This window comes from Manis javanica, chromosome 3 (assembly GCF_040802235.1).
Source record: "Manis javanica isolate MJ-LG chromosome 3, MJ_LKY, whole genome shotgun sequence".
Taxonomy (NCBI): Eukaryota; Metazoa; Chordata; class Mammalia; order Pholidota; family Manidae; genus Manis; species Manis javanica.
In genome coordinates this window covers 100,918,093-100,930,316 of record NC_133158.1, presented here as the reverse complement: position 1 = coordinate 100,930,316, position 12,224 = coordinate 100,918,093, and the positions used below count along the sequence as shown (strand labels likewise).

At 45.9% G+C, this 12,224-nt stretch overlaps 1 long non-coding RNA gene across 1 annotated transcript; it reads right to left on the bottom strand.

Annotated features, from left to right (window-relative positions):
• Window positions 1–370: 370 nt before the first annotated feature.
• Window positions 371–6,898, bottom strand: LOC140848184 (uncharacterized). The gene is made up of 2 exons (XR_012128736.1): window positions 6,736–6,898; window positions 371–512 (listed from the first exon to the last, which is right to left on the bottom strand). It is a non-coding gene; the product is annotated as an uncharacterized lncRNA (long non-coding RNA).
• Window positions 6,899–12,224: the final 5,326 nt, after the last annotated feature.

Genomic DNA, 12,224 nt, shown 5'->3' with positions numbered 1-12,224 from the left:
TTGATTGAGGTGTCACTTCTACGGGGCTGGTGGCTGTTGGCTAGGTGCTGGGATTGGGAGGGGGGCGAGAGGTGATTGGGCTTCAGATGGTGCCGGCGGGAACTGAGGACCCCGAAGAGAAGCCGGAAGTTTGTCATCTTACTGGTGGGGACCCTTCATTCCCCCCTTTCTCCTCTATGGGTTTGTGGACGTTGCTTTCTCTCTGGCTGCTTCCTGCTGAACAGGGGCGGAGAAGGGAGTGAGGGCTTGAGGATTGGGAGGAAAGGGTTGATAGGACTCCCCGCAGTAAGGATGAGTAGATGTGGACTTCTTCAGGTTTGGAAATCAATGAAGGTTCCCTGTAACCATAGGTTGGCCAAGAGGATATGGGTGTCAGGAGCCAGGCGTCTGCGGCTATTGTTTCCAGGAACAGTTTCCAGTGGAGAGAGGGGTCCATCTCAGCGTGTGGTGAGGAGGTCACGTGAGGGTGAGGGATCTTCTGTGGCCAGAAGCTGGTAGTTCCTGAGTAAAAGCTGGTTGAAAGCTTGATTAGAGATTTTTCCGACTTGGGATTTGATGAACTTTATTATACAGGGTAAGAAGAGACAGGCGAGAAGAATGATTATTATGGGGCCTGCAATGGGCCAGAGCCAGGTGAGGAGGGGGTTTGTTAGTATTGACGAGAATGGGTTGGAATTGGAAGCAGAGTGGAGACTGGAGGCAAGGTCGGTGAGTTTGGTAATGTCAGTTTCTACAATGCCAGATTCGTTGATGTAATAGCAGCACTCTTCCCAGAGGAAGACGCAGGTGCCGCCCTTCTCAGCTGTAAGCAGATCTAGGGCCTGCCGGTTTTGAAGGGTGACTTTAGCTATCGAAGTGACCTGTCTTTGGAGAGAGGCTAGAGAATCGGCAGTGGATGTCAGGGCTCCCTCAAGTTTGGCGTTGAGATCTCTAACTGCCTATAGAGAGTGACCTAAGGCTTCTCCCGAAAACCCTGCCCCAATGGCTGAGGTGATCAAAGAGCTACTGACCATGATGGGAAGGAAAGCAGCTCTTTTTGTGCGCGAGGGCAAGGGAGGTTGGAGCTCAAGGAATTCTGCCATGCTGTAAAGTGTTAACTGTGGGATTAGGGTGACGAGAATGCAGGGTGTATCGGAGTTGAGAGGCAGTGAGTTGAAAAGACTGCTATTACACTAAAAGAAGTGTCCCGGTTGCGTAAAAGTCTTAGAGCCGGAGGTAGGGGTGTAGATAGAGAGGCAGTGAAGTGCACTGGAAGGGGGTGGAGTTGGGCTTACACAGTGGTGGATGGTGAGATTATCTGCATATTCTGGTTCCCATAGGGATGTGTCTGCCAGGGGGCAGAGGGGTTGTCTTTCTGCATGGAAGGAGTAGTTGGAAATATTAAGGGGCACGGCGGCCAGCAGTGGGCGCTGTAGTGATGCGCACAAGAAACAATTGGCGGTGTTAAGGGTGTGGTTGAGAAAGATGGTGGTGTCCTGAATGAGCTGTAATGAAGAGTAGGAGAAATGGGAAGAGGGGTGGGGATAAGAAGATGAAGAGGCACTATCAAGAGTTTGGATAATGACTTTTTCGGAATGTCTGCTATCTGATGCAACTTGAGAGATCTGGGAATGAGAGGGAACATACTTTTGAGAGATATGAAGGGTACCGTGGGGGGTCAAGGACCCCCCGTAGTAAACTGAGGCTGTGACTCTGGCGGCCCATCGAGGGTCCCAGGGATCTGGGATTGATAAGGAGAATGAGCCGTTGGGATATTTCATGAAACGGTTGGAGGAGTAATACTGTGGGTACTGGAAGTTACTCATGTTGTGAATGGCACAAGACCAGTAGGGACATCTCCTGTAGGTGTCTGGCTATCGGCTGCAATAGGCTTGTTTTTGGTCATAGAGGAAGCAGAGGTCGGGAGAATAAGGGTAGCTGCTAGTGAACATTTCAGTGGAGGGAGGAAAGTGGAGGTATAAAAAGGCTCAGAGCAGCTTTTCAGAGGGCAGTCTGGTGTGGCAATGAGGGCAGTAACTTTTGTTTGATGCTGTGTGTAAGTCTGTCTGACTTTGAATCGCCATACAAAGGAGGCTGGGGTGGTGGGGAAGACAATAGGAATGAGGAAAAAAGCAAGAGAGCAGTAAAGGAGGAAAAAGTCATGATTCGGGTATGGATGGCAAAGGGGGTGAACGGGATTTTGGAGGAAAGAAGACAGTAAGGTCAGGAGTCTGGAGGGAGGGAGAGTTTGTAAACTTTTGTAGGTTAAGAGATCTTTTAGGTGATGTGGGGACAGAATGGTAAGGGGTGCTCTGAATGTCAGTTTATGAGCTTCTTTCTGCAAGAGCTGTCTAGCGGCTAATGCTCATAGGCAGGGGGCCCATCCCTGAACTGTGGGGTCTAATTGCTTGGAGAGAGAAGCTACTGGGGCAAAGGATGGGCCATAATATTGGCCTAGGACTCTTAGAGCGTGACTGGACCTCTCATGAATGTATAATGAGAAGGGCTTCGACAAATCAGGAAGATGGAGAGCTGGGGCTTGACGGAGCTTAATGAAGGAGTGTCAGGGTGAGGAGGATAATGGTTTTTCTTGGGGGGGGGCTCTTGCTGAGGTCGTATAGGGGTCTTGCCAACAGGGAGCAGGGAGAAGTTAGGGATCTATGTTCTAAAATATTTAGCCAGGCTTAGAAAGGGCCTAGAAAGGAAAGGATTTCTGTCTTGGTTTTGGGAATGGGCAGGTCAGAGAGGAGCCATTTTCTTTCTAAGGTAATGGACTTTCTTTGTTGAGATAGAAGGAATCTCAGGTAAGTGACAGGAGGGGAAGAGATTTGAGCTTTGACGGGGGATACTCGGTAACTTCTGGAAGCTAGAAGGTTAAGTAGGGAGGCAGTGTCAAGTTGAGACTGTTCTCACGAGAGACTGCAGAGTAGAAGATTGTCTATGTATTATAATAAGGTGGACTTGGAGTGATCATGATGAAACTGTTTGAGGTCCTGAGCTAGGACCTGTCTAAAAATATGGGGACTATCTCGGAAGCTTTGTGGCAAAACTGTCTAAGTGAGTTGTTCAGAATGTCTTGTGTATGGGTCCGTCCAGGTGAAGATGAAAAAATCTTGGGAGCAGGGGTCTAGAGGGATAGAAAAATGGCTCCTTGAGATCTAGGACTGAGAAGTGGGATGCTGAGGCTGTATAGATTTGTAACTAAGGGATGGATAGGGACAATGGCTATGTTGATGAGGCGAAGGTTTTGGACAAGGTGGAAAGATCCGTTGGTTTTTTTAACAGCTAATATGGGGGTATTAAATGGGGAGTGAGTGGGTCTGCTTGAATGATGGGTTGGAGGCCTATGAGGGCTGAAGTGGTTAGGGGGTATTGGGCCTGACAGATATACTGAGAGGGGTCACATAATTTGATAGAGGCAGGGGGACATAGGGCCATGGAGGGGCTTGTAATGTCCCAAACTTTGGGATTTACAGGGTGTATGAGGGCGGAACTGGAGCTTTCATTGGGTAGAGGGGGGTTGTCGGCTATGAGGGACATCAGAAAGGGAGTACTGGGGGTTGTAGGAGTGGATATAGTTATGGAAACGAGGAGGGAAAGGTTGTCTCGTCTTAGTGAAGGGACACTGGGGCATAACTAGGAAGGAGTGGGAGAAAGGTATGGGACTGTCTAGGATTGTGCATAAAAGGGGGGGGGGTTTAATGGGAAAATCTGTTTACCTCCTACCCTGACTATAGGAGTAATGGCTGGCGTGGTAGGGCCCTGGTATTCTCGCAAGACTGAGAAGGTGGCTCTTGTATCTAGGAGGAAGGAGATGGGGCGACCGTCTACTGTTAAAGTAACCCTGGGCTCCTGTTTGGTGATGGAAATGGTTGGCGAGAAGCCCCCAGGCCCTGTCAATCTTCTTCTGCCAGCCTCACTATGGCGGGCTTAGGATGGGGGTTGTTTGTCCAGCCTCCCCTTTGGGTGGTTGGGCAATCAGAACCCCAGTGGCCCTTTTTGTGGCATCTGGGGCATGGGATGGTAGGAGATCTGGGGGAGGGGCACGCCCTTGACCAATGTCCCTCTTTTCTACACTTGAAACAAGCTCTTGGTGGGGGCTTGTTTGTAGAGGGGCGCCCAGGTTGTGGTTTTATCAGCTGGGCCAACATCTGGAAGTTGGCCTGATCAGCCTTTTGTTTACGGTGTTCTTTCTCCTCCTCCCGGTTATGGAAGACTTTAAAGGCCACTGTTAGGATCTCAGTCTGTGGGATAGCGGGGCCCTGTTCTAACTTTTTGAGTTTAGCTTTAATGTCAGGGTAGCTTTGAGCTAGGAAGTATGTCATAAAGACATGTCTTCTTTCAGGTGTTTCTGGGTCCAGGCTGGTATGCTGTAATAGGGCTTGAGTGAGTCTAAGAACTCGGAGGGGGTTTCATCTCTCTTTTGAATTATGTCTTGGAGTTTTTGAAAATTGACTACTTTACGAACTGCCTTTTTCAGACTTGCTATTAAGCAGGAGGCAAAAATATTTCGAGAGCAGAGACTCATGGCAGTGTTATAATCTCAGTGTGGGTCTTGTTCGGGGACAGCTGTGGGGCCAGGGGGATAGGTGGGGTCAGTCTTGTGGGTTTCAGTAGCGTGCGTTTGGGCGAAGTCTCAAACTCGTCTACGCTCTTCAGGGAGGAGAGTATTGGCCAGGAGCATGAAAATGTCATGATGTGTGAGGCTGTAAGACTGGAGGGTGTATTGAAACTCCCTGATGTATATCATGGGATCAGTGGAAAAGGAACTTAGGCGTTTCTCTAGTTAGGCTGAATCTCTTAAGGAGAAAGGGACGTGAACGCGCACGATGCCTTCGGATCCTGCTACCTCCCGGAGGGGGGCGATAATTTTGGGAGGCTCTCGGGACTGAGTCTGAGGGGGACTGAAGGGTTCTGGCTCAGTCTCTGGGGGAGTGACGTGGTCTAGCCGTGCCTAGTCGAGCAGGTCCTGAAGTGCAGAAGGGGGGCAAAGAAAATAAAGAAAGATAGAATCGGACCCACATGTCGCCAGCTAGCAGCCCAGCTGCTTGCCTCTGCTGCTTTAGTTGGGCTTGAACTCATGACTCTGAGGTTAAGAGTCCCATGCTCTACTGAGCTACAGCAGGGCTCCAGTTAATTGCTTATGGAATGCGTTGTTTTCTATTCCTGCCACATTGGCAAGTGGGGGAAGGGCATAGCTAGAAGCAGGGGCGGTGTTTCTACACATCTTCAAGGTCTCCCTATTTTCAGAGTGAGGGGTCTTGGCAAGATATGTTTTTGTGGACAGATAACTTCTAAGGACTGCACCAGTTGTTCTCTAGCTTGTGCTTTCCCATGCTGCGTTCAGACATGGGGGGAGGTGCTTTCCCATTCTCTCTACAAACATGTGAGAAGACAAAGGCGGTCCCTAACAGGGGAGAAACAGGTGATGAGGGCAAAGACGGAGGAGGCCCCTGGGACCTAGGTAAAGGGGGGCTGAAAGGCTCAGGCTTAATCTGCAGGGAATGAAGGTGGAGGAGGTGAGATGGGGGAGGAGATGGTTGGGGAGGAAGGAAGAAGGGCTGTTGTAGGAGAAGAAGGGGAAGGGAGTGAACAGGAGGCTTCTGCGGGGGCAGCGGCTTGCAGGCTAGAACTTGGGAGGGGGCAGGGAGAGGAGGAGGCAGAAAGCTTCGATATAGGGAATCTCCTTCCATTTTTTCAGGCGCTGGCAGTAGTTAAAAGATCGCTAGTGATGTTAGGATCAAGAGTTCCCCCTGTGGGCCATTGCTTGTTATTGTCTAGGGGGTATGTCGGCCAATCTTGGGAGCAATATTTACGGAGAAGTTTTGGTTTTATATCAGGCGTCAGGGAGAGGGTAGCCAGATGCTTAAGCAGGCATTCAAGAGGTGAACTTTCAGGGAGGGATGAGGAGGCTCCCATGGCTAAAGGACAGAGAAGGAGACAAACGGGAAGACGAACGGAGATCCTCGGACTGGAAGCAGACCACAAGGAGACAAAGGGCGTCCCCGATGATCCTTGGTGGTCTGTGGAAACTCGTATACGAGTCGGAATTTCTTGGGAAGTGTGGGTCGTCACCCAGACTTCCCTAAGAAGGCAGAGTGCTGGAGTCACGAGGTACCTAGCGCTAGGCGTTTTCGGCAGACGGAGCAGAAGAGGAGGGGGGAAAAGGGAGCGTTCTCATCCACAAAGGGTCACCTCGTTTATGGCTGTTGGAGGGGGGTGCCTGAGAGTCAGCCGCAGCCGTGAAGGCCTGAGGCGGGGATTTATGGCTGCCGGAGGAGGGGTTTGAGCGTCCGCCGCAGCCGTAAAGGCTTGAGGCGGGGATTTATGGCTGTTTGGGGAGGGGCCTGAGGGTCCACCGCAGCCGTGAAGGCCTGAGGCGGGGAGAGTTCCCTTCTCATCCCCGAGCGTCAGGGCCTTGCCGGACGATCACGGTCAATGGCACTGCGATAGCTCGGGGAAGAGTGGCCCACCCCGGGGAAATTTTGCTTAAAAACTTTCAGCACTGATGGAAGGGATGGTGAATGCGTTTGACTGTCGGAGGAGGGGCCTGAGCGTCCGCCGCAGCCGTAAAGGCTTGAGGCGGGGATTTATGGCTTTTGGAGGAGGGGCCTGAGGGTCCGCCGCAGCTGTGAAGGCCTGAGGCGGGGAGCGTTCCCTCCTCATCCCCGAGCGTCAGGGCCTTGCCGGACGATCACGGTCAATGGCACTGTGATATCTCGGGGAAGAGTGGCCCACTCCGGGGGTTAAACTTACCTAAAGGCCAGAGAGGAGTGGTGAGTGTGATGAACCAGCGCCAGAAAAAGAGGACGAGGGCAAGCTGCTGCTGGTGTCGGGGGAAGACGGGGCCCAGTTGGGGTGTCCCATCTCCCGGGTTTCGGCACCAATGAAAGGAAAGGAGCGACACATAGCAGCAATTCACCGGAGAGTTCCGCTTTATTAGGGAAAGGTGCTGAGTTATATAGGAGGGGGCATGAATTGATTGAGGTGTCACTTCTACGGGGCTGGTGGCTGTTGGCTAGGTGCTGGGATTGAGAGGGGGGCGAGAGGTGATTGGGCTTCAGGTGGCGCTGGTGGGAACTGAGGACCCCGAAGAGAAGCCGGAAGTTTGTCATCTTACTGGTGGGGACCCTTCAGGGAGATTGGTCTATAATTTTCTTTATCTATAGTATCTTTGCCTGGTTTTGGTATTAGAGTGATACTGGCCTCACAGAATGAGTTTCAAAGTATTCCGTCCTCTCTACTTTTTGGAAAACTTTAAGGAGGGTGGCTATTAGACCTTTACTAAATGTTTGAGAAAATTCAGCAGTGAAACCATCTGGTAGAGGGGTTTCATACTTAGGTTAGTTTTTTTATTACCAATTAATTTCATTGCTGGTAATTGGTCTGTTCATATTTTCTGTTTCTTCCTGCATCAGTCTTGTAAGGATGTATTTTTATAGAAAGTTATCTGTTTCTTCTAGGTTATCCCATTTGTTAGCATATCATTTTTCATAGTATTCTCTAAGAATTTTTTGTATTTCTCTGGTAACCATAGTGATTTCTCCTTTCTCATTTCTAATAATGTGAGTACACACTCTTTTTTTCTTGATAAGTCTGGCTAGATGTTTATCTGTTTTGTTTATTTTTCTCAAAGTACCAGCTCCTGGTTTCATTAATTTTTTCTACTGTTTTATTTTTCTCAATTTTATTTATTTCTGCTTTGATCTTTATTATGTTCCTCCTTCTACTGACTTGGGGCCTCATTTGTTCTTCTTTTCCTAGTTTCATTAATTGTGAGTTCAGACTTTATTTGTTATTGTTCTTCTTTATTGAGATAAGCTTGTATTGCTATATACTTTCCTCTTAGAACTTCCTTTGCTTCATCCCACAGATTTTGGGGTGTTGAGTTTTGTTTTCATTTGTCTCCATATACTGCTTGATTTCTGCTTTTATTTTGTCATTGATCTATTGATTGTTTATGGGCATGTTGTTAACCCTCCATGTGTTTGTGGGCTTTTTTGTTTTGTTTGCATAATTTATTTCTACTTTCATACCTTTGTTTTCTGAGAAGCTGGTCAGTACAATTTCAATCCTTCTGAATTTACTGAGGCCATTTTTGTGGCCTAGTATGTGACCTATTCTTGAAAATGTTCCATGTGCATTTGAGAAGAATGTGTATTCTGCTGCCTTTGAGTGTGGAGTTCTGTAAATGGTGTTAGGTCCATCTGTTCTAGTGTGTTGTTCAGTGCCTTGGTGTCCTTACTTATTTTCTGTCTGGTTGATCTGTCCTTTGGAGTGAGTGGTGTGTTGAGGACTCCTAAAATGAATGCATTATCTTTTCCTCTTTAATTCTGTTAGTACTTGGTTCACATAACATTTATGTGCTCCTATGTTAGGTGCATGGATATTTATAATGGCTATATCCTCTTGTTGGACTGACCCCTTTTTCATTTTGTAATGTCCTTCTTTGTCTTTTACTTTCTTGGTTTTGAAGTCTATTTTGTGTGAAAGAAGTACTGCAACTCCTGCTTTTTTCTCCTTATTAATTGCTTGATATATATTTTTATCCCTTCACTTTTAGTCTGTGTATGTCTTAGGGTTTGAAGTGAGTCTCTTGTAGGCAGCATATAGATGGGTCCTCTTTTTTAATCCATTCTGTAACTATATGTATTTTGATTAGTGCATTCAGTCCATTTACAGTTAGGGTGGTTATTGATAGATATGTACTTATTGCCATTGTAGATTTTAGATTTGTGGTTACCAACAGTTCAATGATAACTTCTTGACTATCTATCAGTCCAACTTAACTCACTTATTATTCTATTTCAAACACAATCCAAAGATTCTTTTTTTTTCCTCCCTTATTTTTCTTCTTCCTTCACTCTTTATATATTAGGTGTTACATTCTGTACTCTTTGTGTATCACTTGACTGACTTTGGGACTAAGTGGTTTAGTTTTTCATTTGCATAGTAATTAATTAGTCTACTTCCTTTAACTTATATTCTTTTTTTCCTCTAGTGACAGCTAGTTAGCCTTAGGAGCACTTTCATCTAGAGTAGTTCCTCAAAAATACACTGTAGAGATGGTTTGTGAGAGGTGAATTCCATCAACTTTTGCTTATCTGGAAATTGTTTATTCCCTGCTTCAAATTTAAGTGATAATCTTGCTGAGTAGAGTATTCTTGGTTCAAGACTCTTCTGCTTCATTGCATTAAATAAGTCATGCCACTCCCTTCTGACCTATAGGGTTTCTGCTGAGAAGTCTGATGATAGCCTGATGGGCTTTCCTTTGATGTGATCTTTTTTCCCTCTCTGGCTGTTTTTAGTACTCTGTCCTTGTCCTTGATCTTTGCCATTTTAATTATTATATGTCTGGGTGTTGTCTTCCTTGGGTCCCTTGTGTTGGGAGATCTGTGCACCTCCATGGCCTGAGAGACTATCTCCTTCCCCAGACTGGGGAAGTTTTCAGTAATTATTTACTCAAAGAGTCTTTCTATCCCTTTATCTCTCTCTTTTTTTTCTCATACCCCTATAATGTGAATATTGTTCCATTTGGATTGGTCACACAGTTCTCTTAATATTCTTTTATTCCTAGAGTTCATTATTTTCTTTCTGTGCCTTAGCTTCTTTGTATTCCTGTTCTTTAATTTCTATTTTATTTATTGTATCCTCTACCTCATCTAATCTCTCCTTTGCATGTTTCATTTCAGATTGAAGTCCTCCCTGATGTCTTGAGTATTTTTCGTAGCTCCATGAGCACATTTATAATTTTTATTTTGAAGTCTTTTTCAGGAGGATTGGTGGTTTCAGTTTCACTTAGTCTTCTTTCTGGTATTTGAGGAATTTTGGTATTTACCAGGTTCTTTTGCTGTTTCATATTAGTAATGAATGATATGGAATAATAACTTTGTGCCAGTGGTGCCCTCTGGTGCCCACGTGCTCTACTCTCTGGAGTTGCCAAGCTCCTGGAGCAATGTCAGTGGTCACAGGTGTGGGGCACCTGCCTGCTGGGAGAAAAGAGCTGTTTCTTGCTTCCTGGCTGCCATGCCTGCCTCCACTGCCAGGGCCAGTGGGCTTAGCATGCAGGAAGGACCCTCTGTGTTATGCCCCTGTAGCTACTCTAGGTGGTGCCACCTTCTGGCTGGCCTGGGTTGATGGTAGGGGCAGCGTATTTGTGAGCCAGTACTGACCCGGAGGACGGAGCAGCATGCTGCATATTGCAGTGTGGGAGCACAACACTACGTTGCCATCCAGGGAGATGGAGTGCGTGAATCTCCTGAAAGTACCCAATCTGCTCTGCTGAGTGTGGCAGGATGATTTTCACCACCTGTCCTTTCTCCTGAGCAGTAAGCTCTATGTAATCTTTGACCCTTTAGCAGACCTCTCTCTTGGAATGTCTTTCTAAGTGCCTACCTTTCTTTTGTCCCAGAGTGGCCAATTGTGGTTACCTGTTCTCCACAAGTGGCTGGAATCTCAGTCTCTCTGAGTATTCTACCTGTCTTTGCTTTCCAATCCCTCTAATCTCCAGAGCACCATGTAATGTGGGTTTGCTCCCAGAGAAGATCTCCAGGGGTGGTTATTTAGCAGTCCTGGGCATCTACTCCCTCCCCACTTTGTTTCTTTTCCTCCCCCTGGTGAGCTGGGGTTGGGTAGGGCTTGGGTCCTGCCGGATTGTGGCCTTGGTACTTTACCTTTTCCATGAGGCCTCTTCTTTTCTCCAGGTATAGGTGCTCTGTTGCAGTCTTCTTTCCATTCACTCTTTCATGAAAGAAAAATTTTTAATATTTAGTTGTATTTGCCGTATTTTCATGTTATATGTGGTTTTGGGAGGAGGTTTCTGCCTCACTTCTCATGGTGCTATCATGTTTAATCTCTTCCCTGCCTCTGTTTTAATCCTTTATCATTCATGTATTAATTGGCCATACATGTTTGGGTTTATATCTGGGTTGTCTACTCTATTCCATTGATCTATGGATCTGTTCTTGTGCCAGTACTAAGTTGTTTTGATTAATAAAAGCTGAGATTTAAAAAATGTTTTTATTAAGGTATTATTGACATACACTTTTATCAAGGTTTCTCATGATAAACAATATGGTTAGTACATTCACCCATATTACTGAGTCCTCTGCAATACCCCATTATAATCACTTCTATCAGTATAGTAAGATGCCACAGATTCACTATTTGCCTACTCTGTGCTACACTGTCTTCCCCATGGTGCCCACCACACCATGTGTACTAATCATAATACCCCTTAATTCACTTCTCCATCTCTCACTACTCACCCTTCCCCATACCTCCCCTTTGGTAACTGCTAGTCCTTTCTTGGAGTTTGTGAGTCCCCTGCTGTTTTTTTCCTTTAGTTTTGCTTCATTGTTATACTCCAAAAATGAGGGAAATCGTTTGGTACTTGTCTTACTCCACCTGGCTTATTTCACTAAGCATAATACCCTTCAGCTCCATCCATGTTGTTGCAAATGGTAGGATTTGTTCCTTTCTTATGGCTGAATAATATTCCATTGTGTATATGTACCACATCTTTTTTATCCATTTATCTACTGATGGACACTTATGTTGCTTCCATTTCTTGACTATGGTAAATAATGCTACAATAAACATGGGGGTGCATATGTCTTTTTGTATCTGTGATCCTTCCTGTTTTCTTAGGGTAAATTCCTAGGAGTGGAATTCCTGGGTCAAATGGTATTTCTATTTTTAGTTTTTTGAGGAACCTCCATATTGCTTACCACAATGGTTGAACTAATTTACATTCCCACCAGCAGTAAAGGAGGGTTCCCCTTTCTCTGCATCCTCACCAGCATTTGTTGTTCCTTGTATTTTGAAGGTTGGCCATCTTAATTGGTGTGAGGTGATATCTCACTGTGGTTTTAATTTACGTTTCCCTGACAATTAGTGATGTGGAGCATCTTTTCATGTGTCTGTTGGCCATCTGAATTTCTTCTTTGGAGAAGCATCCATATCTTCTGCCCATTTTTTATTTGGGTTATTTGCTTTTGGGCTGTTGAGGCATGTGAGTTCATTATATAGTTTGGATGTTAACTCCTTGTTGGATATGTAATTTATGAATATATTCTCCCATACTGTAGGATGGCTTTTTGTTCTACTTTTGGTGTCATCTGTGGTTCAGAATCTTTTTAGCTTGATGTGGTCCCATTTGTTCATTTTTGTATAAGCTGAGGTTTTTAGTCATCATTATCTAATTTTAGATTATTTTAGTTACTCCAAAAGAAAGCTCATATCCA